The 19,217-nt window shown below is 40.7% G+C and overlaps 1 protein-coding gene across 1 annotated transcript in view; it reads right to left on the bottom strand.

The window, feature by feature from the left end:
• The window catches only part of LOC100559144 (serpin B12), a 502,967-nt gene that overhangs the window by 394,570 nt on the left and 89,180 nt on the right, over positions 1-19,217 (bottom strand). The gene's annotated exons all lie outside the window — the stretch shown is intronic.

The raw sequence follows: 19,217 nt of genomic DNA, 5'->3' as shown, positions 1-19,217 counted from the left end.
TTCTAACAAAGTCATACTTTTCTTGACTAGTGGTTTTCAGAAGGTTGTCTCCACATGTTCATGGAGATTCAAATTTGCCAAAAGGATATGACATCGTTTTTCTTTTTCAATATGGTTATGATCGCCATATATTTCCAAAAGGATATGTGTCCAGAGACTGAGTGCAGTTATTTCCAATACAGTCTGGAAACAGATTAGCTATCTCTCTACTTTCCGGTGAAAAGAATAGGAGTTTGATAATTTTGGGTTCTGGATGCTATTGTATTTTATTGAGTCTAAGGTGCATTCGAATGTACAGCACACCACATTTTTGAAGCTTCAGTTTTAGGGGAAAAATTCTTCAATATTTGTTAGAGTTTCCTCTTCATACACAATTTTTTAAATTTGATTTAGTATGGCCTAACAGTGCAATCTTTCCTGTGGAGTATCAAATTAATTGAGTTTGACACCAGTTTAACTGCCATGGCTTAATGCAATAGACTCATGGGAGTTGTAACTTTACAAGATCTGTGAAGTCTTGGCTCTGCCTTTTCCTCTCCTTTGCTTTAGTTCCCCCTGTATATAGATTTTCCCAATAGTGTAGATATCTTTCTTTGTATTAGTTTTGGGTGGAGCATAAAAAACCCCTAGAGGCCAGCCTGAGTTGGTCTATTCCATTTGCCTGTACAGAGCTCTCCTGCTAGACTCCTCTTTCTGCTGCAGAGCTACAGTGACTGGAGGCTTGGGCATTGTCTGATAATCCTAGGCCCAAGCAATCCAAAACAAGCATCCTTAGCACCTGCATTCAGCAGTATTCATATATCACCAGTCCCAGAGACAACAGAAGCTTTTGACCGGTTTAAGCTTCACAAAGAAGAAGATTGATACAGTTTATGAGCACCAGCTTGTAAAACATCACTTTGCATCAGAGGCAGAAGACTTTCAAGGACTGCAACCAGCAAAATCTCCTTTTGTAATGTATTGTTTTAAGCTATCTTATAATAGTCCCGAGTGGAGTTAACCCTTTATTCATCTTGTTTTCAGTAAACTAATTTTGGTTATCTTTTCACCTTGCCTAAAGTGCCTCTGTATGTTAAGGGTCTTGAACTTAACAGAAGATATACAGATAGCCCCCAAATAAAGCCAGACACTATAGTTTTCCCAAAGGCTCGGGCATGCCATCACAAAATCTTTAGCCTTCTCTGTCAAAGAGTGCTGGTGCCTTAGCAAACTACAACTCCCACTATGTCATTGCATTGAGTAATAACAGTTAAAATGTGCCAAGCTGCATTCATATGACAATATGAATGCATCCTTCATTATGAATCTGGAAATGAAATCCCCATTTTGACATCTTTGTTTTCCTAATAGTTGGGTGAGTTGGAACATGCTTGAATAAACAGCCCATTCCTTAAGGTAACACTGTGACTAGTATCATGATGGATTTATTGCAAAATAAATAAAACCGAACAACACCTTGCTACCCATTGTACTTCACAAGTGCTTAGGACATTAAGTCATCCCACAGCATTAACATTCATGTGTGAAACGGAGAAAGGAAAGCAAGGAGAAGTTACAGCATGCCATTAAAATCAAAGCAGACCAGGAAAGAGCCATCAAGTACACACACAAACAGCCTGCACCTCACTGCAAGCAACTTAACACAGCTTCTGCATTAACGTGCAAAAATCATCTGGCTCTTTTGTCAAAGAAACAATCCAGTTTTGCTCAGGGAACATGGGAACCAACTTTCCTATTGTAACCTTTTCAATAGACACTCAAATCAAGCTGACAGCAGGGGTGAATGGGGGAGAGGGATATCCGTGACCCACTTTTTTTTTATGTCAACAGAGAAAGCTTCTGTATGTATGTCTGTGCATGGGTGGGTGATATGGTTTTTTGTTTGTTCCAGAAAGCCCTCTCCCCAAATTTCTCTTCCATGCAAGTGGCCTGGTGCGTTTAAATAATCCCCAGCTGTTATGGCTTCAAGGGTAGGATTAACAGATTCAACAGGCCCATCAAATGGCTGACCGATGTCTTAAACTCAAAGACTGTCCTTCTGGGATTAAAGAAGAACAACCGGCTAAGGAGCTACCCATTTCCCACTCTATTGTATGCAAACATTGTACTATGCACCCATTTGGAAAGAAGTCTCCTTCCCCTTGCCATCATTTGTGATCCTCCAAGAGACCCACAAGGCTGGGAAAAAGGAACCTTCTTAAACGCTGTCAACAAGTATTAAGTATGATGGCTTCAAGTCACATCCAGTATCAGATATAGCAAAGAGCCTGAAGTGTGTGTGTGTGTGTGTGTGTGTGTGTGGGAAGAGGGATGGCTTCATGTTCAGTTAGTGGGTTTCACAGGGATCTTTGGCAGACCCCTGCGAAAAGAAGGATACTAGATCAGCTTAATCCGAGAGTACAGATCATAGGCCACATAACACTGTAATTCCACTTTAGTTGCATCCGGGAGCCCCTGGTGGAGTAGTGGATTAAAGCCTTGTGACTTGAAGGTTGGGTTGCTGACCTGAAGGCTGCCAGGTTCGAATCCCACCCGGGGAAAGTGTGGATGAGCTCCCTATATCAGCTCCAGCTCCATGAGGGGACATGAGAGAAGCCTCCCACAAGGATGGTAAAAACATCAAAAACACCCTGGCGTCCCCTGGGCAACGTCCTTGCAGACAGCCAATTCTCTCACTCCAGGAGCAACTCAAGTTGCTCCTGACATGGAAAAAAAATAGTTGTATCCATTGTATGGAATCCAGGGATTTGTAGTTTAGGAAAGGTTACAGGCAGTCCTCAATTTATGAAAAAGATAGGTTCTGTAGGTTTGTTCTAAAATTGAATTTATTTGCAAGTCAGAACAGGTACACTTTTAAGTGTAACTCCAGCCATATATGCTATCCAAAGCAGCACTTAAATGATTTGTTTTCCCTTGCACATGTACTACATGCACGCACACACACATACACACACACACATATATATAGTACATGTGCAAAAGGAAAACAAATCATTTAAGTCAGAACAGGTATATTTTTAAATGTAACTCCAGCCATATATGCTATCCAAAGCAGCAGGCGTGCGTATGTGTATATATGTGTGTGCGCTCTCTCCCTCTCTCTCTCTCTCTCTCTCTCTCTCTCTCTCTCTCTCTCTCTCTCATTCTATCTCTATCTCTATATAGTACACGTGCAAAGGGAAAACAAATAATTTAAGTCAGGACAGGTCATTTTTAAGTGTAAGGTTTGGATAGCATAGGGAAGGCTTAACACCCTTGTGGGGTTTGTATTGGTGTTCAGAAGATTTCACCTCACTTTTTGTCCCTGTGATAACTGGATTTTGAAAAAATTGGCTTGTTGTGAAAGCAAGGGTTGGTGAGAAAGCTTCAGTAGGGACACTTTTTCCCCATGATAACTCTTCCAGGAGTGAATTTCCCTTCCGAGGGGTAGATTTCGCTCACTTTCTATTGTCTCAGCCCCGTTTTTAACTATGTAAGTGGCATGTTTGTAACTCAGCGACTGCATGTATTTAGAATTTTTAGAGAGCTCTAGTGCCTCACCAAACTACGAACCCCAGGATTCTGTTATATGTTGTTGCTATACATAACAACTGCTGTATCTGTAGGGGGATATGTTCCAAGACTTCCATGAATACCTGAAAACATGGGTAATAGTGAGTCCTATAATTTGACTATACTTGGGTTGGAAGGCTACCATAGAATCACAGTGAAGGACTGAGTGAGGCCCCAAACACTCCAGGGTGTGTGTGTTATTTTTTGGAGTATTGATAAATGAAACTGTGGAAATCAAATCAATGTATAAGGCAGTTGTAATTGTGTAGCGTGAAAGGTGTGCCTGAAGGATACACTAAAGAATTCCTGTGGCTGCTTGTCATCATCAAGCTAGCATGATCACATCTTTAAGTTAAGGTACTAAAGAAAAGAATCAAAAAGAAAAAATGGTGGTGAGGTCTCACAGATACTAGACATGGACTGTAGGGGTGCAGAGTTAGACACTAGGTGCATGCAAACCCTGTTACCTAGAGGGCATCTTTTATTATCCTTTGAGTAGCTCCAGGAATGGTCTTCCTCTTGAAGAAGGTCCTCTCATTTGTTTGGGGGATCCTTCCCACCTGCCATTCACACAGAATACCACTTACTGGATCAAACTGGATGTACAGTACATCTAAATGCACATCAGATGTCCTCCATCCACACTGCATTGCATTCAATGGCATGTATATTCTCGGTTTCAGGTGTATATTTATGCTTTTGAGAAACAGCTAGAAGTGAGTGGATAGATGCTTGCTAACTAGCTTCGAAATAAATTTTGAAGAGACATTTCTATACAAGTCACCCCATGGTATCAGTCAACAGAGTACATCTGTTCTTTCACTGCCTCAATGATTGCCTTAAAATTAAGGCCAGGACCTAAAGGCTTTCTGTATTTTCCCTATTTTTGTTCCTCAACATTGTTGGTACATGGGTGGCACTGAGGGGAAAATTAGGAGGGGAATGGCATTGGATTATTTGTTTTAGGTATGAAATGTGTAGTCAGTCTTTGGCAAAATTGCTGCAACTGCAGAATGGGAGCTAATTCTGAGAGTGATTTGAAGTTAAAAGGAGAATACATTATGCAAAAGAAGCTTATATTTGCATGCATACCATATTTCACTGCATAATAGTCACACTTCACCCCCTTTTTTTGAGAGAGAAAAAGGGGGTGCAACTAGTAAGCTGTGAAAAAAATACAGCTACGAGGTTGGCACATGGTTGCACTATTCATTTACTCAACCGGGCAGGTGCAAAATACCAATTTTGCCATCACAAAAATGGAGGTGCGACTGATATGCGGTGAAGACTATTATGTAATGAGATACAGTAGTTTTGATAATATGTGCAAACCACAATATTTATCTTTTTGCCAGGATAGAATGTAGCCAAATTTTAAAATGCAATACGGCCCCTGTGTTCAAAAGTTTCTTGGGGCTCCACAAGAAACTTTTCCTTCAAAATGGGCTTAGTGGGTTTAAAGTTTGAGAACCCCTGTCTTAGGGTCACCATAAGTCTGAAACGACATGAGGTCACACAGCAAAAAATCAACACATATGTGATTTTGGTGCCACTATGAGAAATATGAAGTACAGTAGAGTCTCACTTATCCAACATAAACGGGCCGGCAGAATGTTGGATAAGCGAATATGTTGGATAATAAGGAGGCATTAAGGAAAAGCCTACTAAACATCAAATTAGGTTATGATTTTACAAATTAAGCACCAGAACATCACGTTATACAACAAATTTGACAGAAAAAGTAGTTCAATATACAGTAATGCTGTGTAGTAATTACTGTATTTACAAATTTAGCACCAAAATATCATGATGTATTGAAAACATTGACTACAAAAATGCGTTGGATAATCCAGAACGTTGGATAAGCGAGTGTTGGATAAGTGAGACTCTACTGTACTTAGACATTCCAGATTTGTAGCTTTCAACATTCTTCTCATGCAATGACAGGATAGTTCCATTTTTTCCTTCTTAAGTAATGACACTATCCCATGTCGCAACTTGCAGAACTGAGTTGTAACTTTTGTTCTGCCCTTGCAGAAATGAACAACTTGAGACAGCTATCTTATGTAGTTGTTAGCAAATCTAGAAAATAGATCAAACAAAGAAGGGCAAAAGAAATGCAAGCCAAAATTTATAGATTGGGAAAACTTTGTGAAATAGTCACCATTGGTGCCACCTAGTGTTCTGAAACCAACACAGCCTTGAAAATACAGTTGTAGGAAACTGCTCCTGAATAACTGAGGTCTCATTTTCATAGTTCTAAATATTTTAAACAATGTCCAAAATTGGGGAACCTGGTACTTCAAAAAGTAATTTTCCATCATCTGATTTTGTGCCTCTAGCAACTTTGACGAGAATTGTAACTACACCATTTCTTTTCAAGTCGTAGCTATCAAAGATAAACTTTTCATAGTGTACAAGCAGCATTTAACCCAACTCCCAGAAGTGGAGTGGCAGATCAAAAGACAACTTGGCAAGGTGACACTACCTGGAGGAATCCTCCACCTTGTGTGACTGTGGAGCAGAACAAACAACTTCGCATATGTATGCTTGCCCACAATGTCCTGCCTCATGTACGGAGGAGGAGTTGTTTAAAGCTACGGACGATGCGGTTGCTATTGCCCGCTTTTGGTCTAAAACTATTTAGTTGCTTGTGATTTCCTTTTTTCCCCATCATTTTAAAATGTATTTGTTACGCAATGCTTTTGACACAGAAAAAAAACCCTAACCCCCTTCCACACTGCTGAATAAAATCCCACATTATCTGCTTTGAACTGGAATATATGGCAGTGTGGACTCAGATAATCCAGTTCAAAGCAGATATTGTGTGATTTTCTACCTTGATATTCTAGGTTATATGGCTGTATGGAAGGGTCCCTATTTGGGTTAAGTACTATGAATATGCTGGTGAAATACAGCAGAATCTGAAAGTATGAGTGAGAAAGTATGTGAAGAAACTATGATTGTCACAGCTTTCTAAGGCTAGAGTTCATTATTGTGGAGAGCCAAATTTTGCCCCAATCAAGATGAATATTAGACTTGCTCAAAGATTATGAAGCAATGTGTAATGAGATCTGAGATTTGCACGAAGCATTTGGTGTTCCTCTGACATTTGAAAGATGAAGTTGCCCCCACCATCTTGGCTTCATGATCCGGACGTTATAATATTACGGAAACTACCTTCCAATCCCTAACATTTTGGCTAAGATCTCTTGCTCCAAGGTGACATGAAGAACGTTTGCATTACATGCAGGCTTTGGAGAACTCGACCTCATTTGCCGTGCTTCCATCTCATCCTCAATTTCTTGCCTCCTGCTGTTGTTGCTGCTACTTCCACACAAAGGTATGCAATGAGAATAATTCTGATATGAATAATTGTCAATGATATTGTTTCCAGCTCAGAAACAACAGTTATGATCACTGATCTGGGCAGTGGAAGACATGTGTGTGAGAGAATGGGAACATGGTGGGGGCGAGGTGTGGGGAGGTCTGTAGAGTTTACATCAGGTAAAATGTTGGTGTTAATGGGTCACAGCCATTCATATGGGTCCAACCCTAATGATGCAGCCTAAAGGTTTCTTGGAGCTTGTCTATACTGAACCTATATTCCACATCAGGCCAGACGTCACTCCTGGACAACCAGATGACATCCAGAGTCTTATGACCCACAGAGTAAAATGGTTATCAGCAAAAGTACGTGCGTGATCAGGAGAAAAGTGGGTGGATTGTCCCCTCCTTCCCCCTAGCTGTTTGGGCCCAGAGATGGTCAGGAGCTCTCTGTTACCAGGTGAGTGTATAGCGGAACCAGCAACGTCCAGTTAACACCATGTGCAAAAGACTCAGACCAGGCAGAGGAATTGAAAAAACAAAGGAACTTTACTTGTTGAGTTGAAGTCAAATAAACAGTTCAGCAATCGTACAATGTCCTTGTAGTTGCATAGGATCAATAACTAATCAATCAGCATTCAGTATATACAGCATAGCATATTTAAACAGCTACTTGACCGCAGCCAGAGAGCCTGTCTATTTCTGTGCTCTCCCTCCAAGCTCAAATTCCCAGCTGTCAAATCCAGCCATCTGCCAGCAAACAGATACATTGTTTGAGGCGTGGCTTTGCCTTTGCAAAGCTGAGCTCTTTTGCAGAGATCTTTTGGAACCAACCAATCCATACTCCAGGAAATAATGCCGAACTGGTCACTGGAGGGAAGGATGCAAAGATGAAGTACTTTGGCCACATAATGAGAAGACAGGAAAGCTTTGAGAAGAGAATGATGCTGGGGAAAATGGAAGGAAACAGGAAGAGGAGCTAACCAAAGGCAAGATGGATGGATGGTATCCTTGAAGTGACTGGCTTGACCTTGAAGGAGCTGGGGCTGGTGACAGCCAACAGGAAGCCTTGGTGTGGGCTGGTTCATGAGGTCACGAAGAGTCGGAAGTGACTGACTGAATGAATAGACAACAACAGTCCTGCTTGTCTCTGGCTCAGTGATAGCGGGGCAGAATTTGGCCCCACTGGACAACAGACAGTCACCTGTTGCCACTGACCAACCTCCTTGACCTCTAGAGAGTATTGCGCCAAATTGCTATGTGTGTGTGTGTGTGTGTGTGTGTAAAGAAATCCTTGCAAAGTTGTATCTTCTTGCAGTCCAAGGCACTCTCAGAATTTTCCTCCAACACCACAGTTCAAAAGCGTCTAACTTCCTTCGCTCAGCTTTCCTTATAGTCCAGCTCTCACATTCATAGGGGAATACCATTGCTTTAACTATGCGGACCTTCGTTGCCAGTGTGATGTCTCTACTCATCACCATTTTATCGAGATTGGTCATTGCTCCCCTCCCAAGAAGTAAACGTCTTCTGATTTCCTGGCTGCAGTCTGTGTGTGGCTGCAAGCAGGACTGGAGTACTGCTATTCCAGATCAGTTCTAGATTACGTGGCTTGTGTAGAAGAGCCCTTGCCCTTAGCGGGAGAGAAGAAAAGGTAGGGACAGCTCCATCATGACCTAAAAGCAGATGAAGCATCTCAACTGCCACTGCCCTGTCTTCAGTAGGGGAGAAAAAGAGGTAGTATCTGCTGGATTTAATCCTCGCCAACACCGCCATCCCCTGTTCCTTTTGTGCTATGTCTACATTAGATTGTAAACCTGAGGACAGGGAATTATAATTATCTGCTCAAACTGCAAATCCTAGGATTCTGTAACCATATAAATTTGAATGATTTCCCCCAAATTTCCCTGGGATACTCCTACTAAATTGCTCTTGGCAGTGTTCTGCATGGAACTACATAATAAGTCATATTTAAATGGTTCAAGAATCAAATTTCTTCCCAGTAAGTCAGGACCATGCAAAAAGCATCACTTTCATTACCATCATTGTATTGTCGAAGGCTTTCATGGCCGGAATCACTGGGTTGCTGTGAGTCTTTCAAGCTGTATGGCCATGTTCCAGAAGCTTTCTCTCCTGATGTGATGTGGGCGAAATATCATGAGAAAAAGCTTCTGGAACATGGCCATGCAGCCTGAAAGACTCACGGCAACTCTGAGTATTCTGAGTACCTGACAAAACTAAAACACATCTGAATTTCAGAGAATGTAACCATATCAGCTAATAGTTTGGGATTTCTGTGGTGATGTAGAGTAGATAAACTCTCAGAAACTTTCAACTAAATCAACAGAGTCTTGTAGTGTCTTAAAAACCAACATGTTATGTCATCTCCTGGACACAACTGACTTAATCTGATGCACAAAGTAGTATCCTCCACTGCCATAAGTGTGCACACATACACACACCACTCCATGCATACTCAGTCCCCTCGGGTGAGAAGGGCGGGATATAAATGTTGGAAATAAATTCCGTACTGAAGGACCCTTCCACACAGCCATATAATCTAGAATATAAAGGCAGAAAATCCCACAATATCTGCTTTGAACTGGGTTATCTGAATCCACACTGCCATATATTCCAGTTCAAAGCAGATAATGTGGGATTTTATTCAGCTGTGTGGAAGGGGCCCAATACACCTCATTCATCATGAAACAAATGCTGGTTGGAATATACCAGCTTTTATCAAGGGACACGGGGTTGGTATGTGCAATGCATGCACAAACACCATTGGATGATTTGTAGCTGAATGTGTTAACTTGCTCCAGTAAAAAACATTTTGCCTGAAGCCTTGTCACGAGATAAATCAATTATTTCTTCAATATTACCAGTGATGTGGGGCAGATACTTTATTGCTCAATATCACTCTGGAAAAACATCAATTCTCAAAAAGAGTTTCATAAAATTAATTACTAATAATGACTAGAAGAAATATAAGAGAGTTCCAGTGCTGAACAGCTCTCACAGTGAGGAAGTTCTTCCTAATGTTGAGGTGGAATCTCCTTTCCTGTAGTTTGAAGCCATTGTCCTAGTCTCCGCGTCCTAGTCTCCAGGGCAGCAGAAAACAAGCTTGCTCCCTCCTCCCTATGACTTCCCCTCACATGGCTACCATGTCTCCTCTCTGCCTTCTTTTTTGCAGGCTAAATATACCCAGCTCTTTAAGCCACTCCTCATAGGGCTTGTTCTCCAGATCCTTGATCATTTTAGTCGCTCTCCTCTGGACACATTCCAGCTTGTAAACATCTCTCTTAAATTGCGATGCCCAGAACTGGACACAGTATTCCAGGTGTTGTCTGACAAAGGCAGAATAGAAGGGTAGCATGACTTCTCTGGATCTAGACACTGGACTCCTATTTATGCAGATCAAAATCCCATTACCTTTTTTTGCTGCCACATCACATTGTAGGCTCATGTTTAACTTGTTGTCCACAAGGACTCCAAGATCCTTTTCACACATACTGCTGTCGAACCAGGTGTCCCCCATTCTGAATCTTCACATTTCATTTTTTCTGCCTGTGTGAGTATCTTGCATTTGTCCCTGTTGAACTTCATTTTATTAGTTTTGGCCCATCTCTAATCTGTTAAGATCATTTTGAATTCTGCTCCTGTCTTCTGGAATATACCACAGTTCAAAGCAGAAAATGTGGGATTTTATTCACCTGTGTGGAAGGGGCCTTTGTGAGTCCCACTAAAGTGTTTACGAGTGCAAATACACTGTAGAATTAAAACAGTTTGACACTATTGCCATGGTTCTATGCTACAAAATTATGGAATTTTTATTTTAGTAGCTCTGTGTTGAAAAAGGCTAAAAACCTTATAAAACCATGACTCTAAGGATTCCATTGCATTGAGACATGACAATTAAATGGTGTAAAACTGCATTAATTCTACACTGTAGATGGACTCTACAATTTATCTAACAAGAATGCTACTATGCAAACAAACCTTGATTGAATTAAGAGATAGACCAGTGCAGAGTCATATAATGCAGTTCAATGAAATTGTCATGAAAAATGTTGCATGAAATATTGCAGCATTTAAAGAGTTTTTGTTTTTTTAAAGGTACGTAAATCGAACAAACATGTAAAAACAAATCACACTTGATGTTTTTCTGGATATTTTTCCCATAATTATTTAATGGAAAAACTACATCAGTTGATATTTCCATATATTCAAATATTTGCTTAATTTTGCTGTCAACATTGATATTATCGGTGATCTGATGGCTGTTATGAACCACTTTAGCCACTAGAGGTCACAACTCCATTGCATTTCACGTTATCCTAAATCTAGGAGCTCTTCCACACAGCCATATAAACCGGAATATCGTCAGATAATCCACAATATCTGCTTTGATCTAGGTTATCTGAGTCCACACTGCCCTATACTGCAGTTCAAAGTGGAAAATGTGGGATTTTATACAGCTGTGTGGAAGGGGCCTAAGGCCCCTTCTACACGGCCATATAATCCAGATTATCAAGACAGATAATCCACATTATCTACTTTGAATAGCATTATATGAGCCTACGCTGCCATATAATCCATCTGATAATCTGGATTTTATATGGCAGTGTAAAAGGGGCGTAAAGCACACTTTTGGATTAAGTTGCCACAAATCTTACTGGTGATTGAGTTAATATTTGCATGTGCCTTCAAACCACATGTCTATTTATGGCAATCTCATGAATTTCATAGGGTTTTCTTAGGCAAGGAATACTCAGAAGTATTGTCAGTTCCTTCCTCTGAAACATAGCCTACAGTGCCTGGTATTCATAGGTGGCTTTCCATTCAAGTGCTAACTAGGACTGGCTCTGCTTAGCCTCCAATATCAGAAAGGATCCACTGCTTTTAGGGTATTTCCATGTAACATAATAAAAGCCAAGCCCCCTTACCTTCTAAATTGCTATATAATCCTAATTATGTAAGAAAATAATCCACAAATCTGCTTTGAACTGGATTATATGAATCTACACTGCCATATAATCCAGTACAAACACATAATCTGGATTTTATATGGCAGTGTAGAAGGGGCCTGAGATTTTTATTTGTATATACAATGCACCACTCTCTTCTCTGCCTCACAAGATTTAAAGATGTGGTTTTCCGTTTGTCTCAGGTTAGTAAAAATGATGTATTATTTAGGCAATGCAATGCTTATCAATCATTGTCATGGATTTAAAAAGACACCAGTAAGCAACAATAATTTTCAACAAAATTCCAAACTGTCTATATTTACCTGCTTTCCCCATGTTCTTCAAATGTAGTTTCTGTGCATGGAAACATAGTTTCTCTGCTGATCTTGTGCATCCCAATTTCTCCACCTTGAGTTCGGAGATCAAAGTGTCATTTCCTGAAGAAATCCAAAAGTCAAGTCTTTGAGAACGGATTTTACAACTCTGTTCCCAACATGTTGTATGTGTATATTTGGAAAATGCATTATACAAAGATACTGTTAGAATCTGCTAGTGTTTGGGAAATGTGATGGTGAATTTGGGGTGGGGTGTCTGTTGTTATTGTGTCTTTTTGATGACAAAAATCAATGTCTCACATCCCATTCTGATTCCACAGTAATACTATGACCCTGATGGACCCCAACATTAAAAATAGCTGAACAAACATTTGTCAAGAAATTCTGTATCCTAAAGCTTGACAAAAAACAGAGGATTTTCGGCCCATTTCATATGAGAGCAAAAAATGTGTGCTACCACTCAACTTATTGTTGTTGTTTATTCATTCAGTCGCTTCCGACTCTTCATGACCTCATGAACTAGCCTACACCAGAGCTTCCTGTCGGCCCGTTGCTGCCCCCAGTTCAGGGTCAACTACTGTTGACCACCCAAATACTGTTTGTTAAAGGTTGTTGTTGAGCCTTCCAGTCATTCCTTAAAAGGAATGTGGGAACGGTGTAGGCCCTTTGGGACACTTGTTCTCTCTTCTATTACTCTAATTGGGAATTTGGTCCTTAGTTTTTCTTGTTCCAAAGAAAACTGTTTTGTAGTGTCGATTTTTTTTATCATGTCAGAAATGACTTGAGAGCATACTGCAAGTCACTCCTGGTGTGAGAAAATTGGCCGTCTAGAGAGACATTGTCCAGGGATGCCCGGATGTGTTACCATCCTGCTGGGAGGCTTCTCTCATGTCCCCCCAAGCTAGAGCTGACAGAGAGGAGCTCACCTTGTCTCCCGGGTTCAAACTGGCAACCTTCAGATCAGCAACCCAACCTTCAGGTCAACAGTCCAGCCGGCACAAGGTTTTAGCCCATTGCGCCATGTAGTTCAATGTAGCATTGATGAAACACCACTATAATTCATTTCCCACATTGGCCACTGAGACTGTTATTGAGGCCCCTTCTACACTGCCATATAAAATCCAGATTATCTGCTTTGAACGGGATTATATGGCAGTGTAGACTCATATAATCAGGTTCAAAGCAGATACAGTAGAGTCTCACTTATCCAACCTTCTGGATTATCCAACACATTTTTGTAGTCAATGTTTTCAATACATCATGATATTTTGGTGCTAAATTCATAAATACAGTAATTACTACATACATTACTGCGTATTGAACAACTTTTTCTGTCATATTTGTTGTTAAACATGATGTTTTGATGCTTAATTTGTAAAATCATAACCTAATTTGATGTTTAATAGGCTTTTCCTTAATCCCTCCTTATTATCCAACATATTTGCTTATCCAACGTTCTGCCGGCCCGTTTATGTTGGATAAGTGAGACTCTACTGTAATGTGGACTATCTGCTTTGATAATCTGGATTATATGGCATTAGTCTGCAATTGATGCAACTCTAAACCAGAGAGTATGCAAAGGGAATTTGTAGCATGGAGTTTCCCAAACTCTGATTTTCCAGGTGTTTTGGACTTCAACTCCCAGAATGAAGTTGGCCAAGGCAGCTGAGGGCCCTTCTACACTGTCATATAAAATCCAGATTATCTGCTCTGAACCGGATTGTTTAGCAGTGTAGGCCCCTTTCACACAGCTGTAGAAAATCCCACATTATCTGCTTTCAACTGGGAATCGGATGAATTCCAGCAGACTTCCTCGCCTATGTCTAGAGGAGCAAGTCCAGTGTGACCACAAGTAATCATGGGTAGTGACTCTAAACAATGAGATGGCTAAAATTGGCCTTCCTTTACAATTTCTGAACGATCTAGGACCTAGGGCAAAACAAGTGCTCATGTAACGCACTTGTGATATCTATGCTCAGTATAGGTAGGTCTTCTGCTACAAAGTTTTTAGCTTCCCACAAAATGAATATTCATTTAGAACACTATCTGACTATTCCAGTTCAGTTACCATTAAGAAGAATATATACCAGGGTCAGGTTTGAAAAATCAGTATTATGATGCAAACTGGTTTTACTGTAACATCCCAAGAAATGAGAGATTTTGTGTCTGGGGAGAACAAATAGTGGAAGATATCAAACATTTTTTGATTGACTGCCCAGCATATGCTGAACTTCGACACAGATATTTACATCCATTACTATTTAATTTTAGGTCTCCCAAGAGAAATGATCTTCTGACATTCCTCTTGCAAGGACAAGAAAGGTCCACCATAATCAGAGTAAGCCTTTTTATCCTGAAAGCTATCAAGAAAAGAGCACATTTCCTGAAAGAAGAATCAGGAAAATTTTGACTGCAAAAAGAAGGTCAGCTGCCATCCTCCCCTCCTTTCTGCCATGTTTTTATTTGTGTTGTACTTTGAAATGGTCATATGACTGGTCAAATAAATAAATAGTTATTACAGTAGTCTCTCACTTATCAAATATAAACAGGCCAGCAGAACATTGGATAAGCAAAAATGTTGGATAATAAGGAGGGATTAGGGGAAAGCCTATTAAACATCAAATTACATTATAATTTTACAAATTAAGCACCAAAACATCATGTTTTACAACAAATCAACAGAAAAGGCAGTTCAATACATGGTAATGTTATGTAGTAATTACTGTATTTACAAATTTAGCACCAAAACATTTCAATGTATTGAAAACATTGACTACAAAAATATTGGCGACTAACAAATTGACTTCAAATAAAAATAGAATTGCACAAAATGAATTTATAATAACGACATTGTCGGAAATTAAATCCGTAAAAAATTCAGTCCTTGCTGCCTAGAGAAACAGCTGTGGATCCGGGAGGGAGGCAGATTGCATTGGATAATCCAGAACGTTGGATAAGCAAATGTTGGATAAGTGAGACTCTACTGTATTATGCTTTCAACTGGGGACCCTTCCACATTGCCCCCTTAACCCAGGATCTGATCCCAGATTATCTGATTATGTTGTCGACCGCACTTTAGGGGATCGGGCCCTTAAGTAGAGACCCGACCCGGTCCTGAGGGAACGGACCTTGGCGAAGCCAAAAGGAGAATATAAGCCGCAATACAACCTGAAGCCTGAAATGAAGAAGGTCCGCCAAAGGTGAAGGAAAATCCGCCAAGGAGTCTTTATTGAGCAATTCAGCTGAAAAGGACGCTAATAGCGATCATTCAATCTACTAGCGTAACATGTGTTTCAAATAAAGCCATATTTATACAATATTTTGGTCTGACAGCCCTTTGAATTTCCCGCCCCGCTCCTCCGCCCATCTGATCGCGGATAGGCTAGAGGGTTGAACGAGGCGGGCTTTCGTTTCCCGCCTTGCTCCGCTGGCCCAATAGGGAGCTGCTTTTTGTCCCCACCCGGGCCAATCGGGAAGGGGAAGGCGGGAGTTATTGGAACAATGAAGTGACAGGACAGGAAATATCAGATTAATCCTGGCCCAGCCGATTTCTAAAGGAATTAATGGCACCCATCAAGGATGTCCGGGGTCCTGTCACGTTCACAGATGGTGTCAGGGAGAAGTGAAGAAGGGTGGTGATGAGCCGTCATTGACGGGCTCCACAGGGGTGCCTTCCTGAGGCGTCCTGGCCTGGGATATGACAATGTTTGCCTTGGGGCCGAGTCACCTTTAGGAATTTGGTGACTCAAGCCCTATATTGTCCATGCGATCGGAATGAGATTGGATTAAACTGTGGCAGATTATCCTTTTGTTTTTTGGGAAGGGAGGTTTGGGTCATAGGGCTAAGGTTCACGTTGGGGTCATAATGTTTCCCATTTGATTTCATGATTTGACAATTATATGGAATAGAATGAAAATTAAAATATAGTTGGAACATAAACCCTGCTGGGAAGAATACATATTTTCCGGGGATCCCAAAGAGTACAAATACATATAGGCAGATAGATAGATTTCAAGGAAATAAAGAAGAATCCATAAAGGTGGGTGACATTGCATAAAGGGGAATCATGAATGATATAAACAATTGAAAACATTTGATAAGAACGAAGTTTACAACATCTGGGGAACCCAATATAGAAGTGGAGTTCTAGCAGCATGATTTCACAATTCAGGAAGTTAGCCCAACGATTAGAAGTTCATACAGCAGTGAGTCATGAGAGTGTCCAAGTACATAGAATATGAAAATTCACAAATACATGAGGAAAAAGAGTTCATAAGGAATTCATAGAGATGGCATGGGAAGGGGCACATGTGGGTTGTAGTCTTTGGAAGTATAAGATTTCATAAGTCCAGGGATAGGTCTGGGGAAGAGTGTTCTCCTTCATAAAATTATGAAAGTATGAATGAAACGTGGAGGGCACCCGTCCGGGCACCCCCTGGCAGCTGTAGATAGGGTAAGGGTTCTTGGAGAACTATGTTTCCCCAGCGAGAGAGCGATCCGCCCATCCCCAGTCCACAGAAAGGGGCTAGGGATCTCTTAAAACCATTCCGCGGGCCGCGGGGAGAGGAAAGTCCGGGATAAGGCTGGAGGAGGGCAGTCGGTCCCGTTTGACAGTCAGCTGTTGAGGTGCCGAAAACTGGACCGATTTCGGTTCCGCTGGTTGTCTTCGAGTCAGGAGCCTTAGAAAGGGTTAGGACTAAAAGAGGAGCGTTCTAGGGGTAATTTTGATAGAGATATGAGCCGATTTGTATCGTCCGCCATATTAATCTATGGCGGAGAAACCTCAGCCGGAGGGACAGGAGAGAGAGAGAAATTGCATGCGGAGGAAGGAGTCAGAGAAAGACACAAAATAACCAGATAGAGAGTGTTATTGTTAAAATAAATGCTACTTTTATTGGAGGGTTTTGTTACATAGATCAGGGAAGGGAAAAATGAAGAAAGAAAAAAGTCTTTTAATAATAGTCTGCTGCGGTCCCGCTTCGTTCCTTTGGTGAGTGATCTACGGAACTCTCCGCTGCGTTTTTAAATTAATTTAAAAGCCGGGGTTTCGGTTATCAATTATCCCAGGTTATCTGGCAACAGGTACTCACATATTTCAGTTGAAAGCAGATAATCAGGGATCGGATTCTGGGATAAAGGATAGTATGGAAGGGCCCTGGGTTATATGGCAGTGTAGACTCAGATACCCAGTTCAAAGCAGATATTATATATTATCTGCCTTTATATTCTGGGTTATATGGCTGTGTAGAAAGGCCAGTAGATTCACATAATTAATTCAGTTCAATCAGTGGATCATCTGGATTATATGGCAGTATGGAAAGGGCATAAAAGACAGACATTGGTAGCATAAACATTTATAGAGTACTAGCTGGTGGTGGTGGTATTGGTTAAAAATTGTTGTGTAATTTTTATTTGACTTTATTTGCATTTTTTATTAATTTTATTGTAAGTTATATTTTTATTTATTATATTTTATTATTTTCTTGTATTATTTTTAGTTATTTTCTGTTATTATAGTATTTTATTGTATTAATTTTTTTAGTGTTTTTTATTATTTTTAATTGGGTTGCTAGGAGACCAAGTTGGAGGAGCTTAGCCTTCTAACTGGCAGCAATTGGATAAAAGCAATTATTCCTCTCTCTCTAATTAGGACTTTATTTTTCTTTTCTTTTTGTTGTATCAACCTAGAGGCGTGGATGATGGGTTGTGTTGTCAAATTTCGAGGTTGGGGGGCCTTTAGTTTTGTTGTTTTGTGGGTCGCCGTGATGCCATCACTCTTTTATATATATAGAAAGAAGATTACCTCATATCTTCCACACAGCCCTATATCCCAGAATATCAAGGCAGAAAATCTCACAATACAGTAGTCTTGCTTATCCAACTTAAACGGGCCGGCAGAACGTTGGATAAGCAAATATGTTTGATAATAAGGAGAGATTAAGGAAAAGCCTATTAAACATCAAATTAGGTTATGATTTTACAAATTAAGCACCAAAACATGTTATACAACAAATTTAACAGAAAAAGTAGTTCAATACTATGTAGTAATTACTGTATTTACGAATTTAGCACCAAAATATCACGATGTATTGAAAACATTGACTACAAAAATGCGTTGGATAATCCAGAACGTTGGATAAGTGAGTGTTGGATAAGCGAGAGACTACTGTACCTACTTTGAACTGGGTTATCTGAGTCTACAGGGGCCCCTGGTGGCACAGTGTGTTAAAGCGCTGAGCTGCTGAACTTGCGGACCAAAAGGTCCCAGGTTCAATCCCGGGAGCTGAATGAGCGCCCGCTGTTAGCCCCAGCTCCTGCCAACCTAGCAGTTCGAAAACATGCAAATGTGAGTAGGGAAGGTAACGGTGCTCCATGCAGTCATGCCGGCCACATGACCTTGGAGGTGTCTATGGACAATGCTGGCTCTTCGGCTTAGAAATGGAGATGAGCACCAACCCACAGAGTCAGACATGACTGGGCTTAACGTCAGGGGAAACTTTTACCTTTTATAGAAGGGGCATAAGAAACAAACAATGGTAGCATAAACATTTATATAGTATTACCTCATATCTATGAGGGCTCTTCCACATAGCCCTATATTCCAGAATATCAAGGCAGAAAATCTCACAATATCTGCTTTGAACTGGGTTATCTGAGTCCACGCTGCCATATATTCCAGTTCAAAGCAGATAATGTGGGATTTTATTCAGCTGTGTGGAAGGGGCCTGAATAAGACAGTTCTTGGGCCCCTTCCACACAGCTGAATAAAATCCCACATTATCTGCTTTGAACTGGAATATATAGCAATGTGGACTCAGACAACCTAGTTCAAAGCAGATATTGTGGTATTTTCTGCCTTGATATTGTGGGTTATATGGCTGTGTGGAAGGGCTCCTAGAAAGCGCCCCAAGAGAGTCGCTCTGGGTTGAATTTAGCAGGCCCACTTAGTTATTAGTTCTCAGTAGTGTTTTGGACTCTATCTCCCAGAATTCCCCATCAATGGCCAATTTGGCAGGGACTCCTGGGAGTTGAAGTCCA

The sequence above is a fragment of the Anolis carolinensis genome, chromosome 4, assembly GCF_035594765.1.
Source record: "Anolis carolinensis isolate JA03-04 chromosome 4, rAnoCar3.1.pri, whole genome shotgun sequence".
NCBI lineage: Eukaryota > Metazoa > Chordata > Lepidosauria > Squamata > Dactyloidae > Anolis > Anolis carolinensis.
Note: the sequence above shows the minus strand (reverse complement) of the source record. Positions and strands in the feature narration are given on the sequence as shown.